Source organism: Rhinopithecus bieti, unplaced genomic scaffold (genome assembly GCF_001698545.2).
Source record: "Rhinopithecus bieti isolate Rb0 unplaced genomic scaffold, ASM169854v2 scaffold_71210, whole genome shotgun sequence".
Classification (NCBI taxonomy): Eukaryota; Metazoa; Chordata; class Mammalia; order Primates; family Cercopithecidae; genus Rhinopithecus; species Rhinopithecus bieti.
The window spans coordinates 1-1,362 of NW_016870591.1; the positions used below are offsets into that span (position 1 = coordinate 1).

At 36.4% G+C, this 1,362-nt stretch overlaps 1 pseudogene; it reads left to right on the forward strand.

Annotated features, from left to right (window-relative positions):
• Positions 1-474: 474 nt before the first annotated feature.
• On the forward strand, positions 475-915 carry LOC108525571 (60S ribosomal protein L26-like; annotated as a pseudogene).
• The last annotated feature ends 447 nt before the right edge of the window (positions 916-1,362 follow it).

A 1,362-nucleotide genomic window follows, 5' to 3' on the forward strand; every position in this document is an offset into this window, starting at 1 on the left:
AAATATATATATATAACATTTATATATAAACTGTGATATATACATATATGTGTATATATATACATACATGTGATATATATATATATATATCAGTTTCTTTATCCACCCATTGATTGATGGGCATTTACCAAAATCTCACAAATCACCACCAAAGAACTTACTCATGTAACCAAACACTACCCAATAACCTATGGAAATAAAAAATTTTTTAAAATAAACTCATGAGTCAACAAACTGCAGCCCTTGAGCCAAATTCAGCTTGCTACTTGTTTTTCTACAGCTTATGAGCTAAGAATGATTCTTACCGTTGAAAATAGTTGAAAAATTAACAGGAATAATATTTCACAACACATGAAAATTTTATGTAATTTACATTTTAGGGTAATAAATTAAGTTTCATTGGGGGGAAAAGAAAGTGAGGGAGATATTAAAAGATTCCCAGATAACCCTTTTGCAGCCATCACCGAAGCAGGAATGGTCAAAACAAAGTCCAATCCCTTTGTGACTTCCAACCGGAGCAAGAATCACAAAAGGCATTTCAAATCACCTTTCCACATTCGCAGGAAGATCTCTTCCCCTGTTTCCACACAGCTGAGACAGAAGTACAATGCGCAATCCGTGCCCATCCGAAAGGATGATGAAGTTCAGGTTGTATGAGGACACTACAAAGGTCAGCAAACTGGCAAAGTACTGCAGGTTTACAGGAAGAAATATGTTATCTACACTGAATGGGTGCAGCGGGAAAAGGCTAATGGCACAACTGTCCACATAGGCATTCACCCCAGGGAGGTGGTTATCACTAGGCTAAAAATGGACAAAGACCACAAAAAGATCTTTGAATGGAAAGCCAAATCTCACCAAGTGGGAAAGGAAAAGGGCAAATACAGGGAAGAAACAATTAAGAGGCAGGAATAAAGTAATCTTATACACAAGCTTTGATTAAAACTTAACGACCAAAAAAAGAGATTCCCATATAAGTAGAAGTTGAGGGAGTTTGTGGCCACTAGACCTGCCCTGCAAAAAATACTAGAGGGAGTCCTACAGGTTGAAATGAAAGGATACTAGACAATAACATGAAGCTATATGAAGAAACAAAGATCTCAGCAAAGGTAAATACATGGGCAAGTTTTAAAGCTAATATTCTTGTAAGAATGATCTGTAACCATATTCTTCGTTTCCTGCGTGATTTAAGAGACTAAAAATTATTACTAGTCCAAAAGCTAGTACAGTTAACCCTTGAACAACATGGGTCCACTTATATGTGGATTTTTACTTTTTTCTTTTTTTTTTTTTGGAGACAGGGTCTCATTGTGTCACCCAGACTAGATTGAAGTGGTGCAATAATGGCTCACTGCAGCCTCA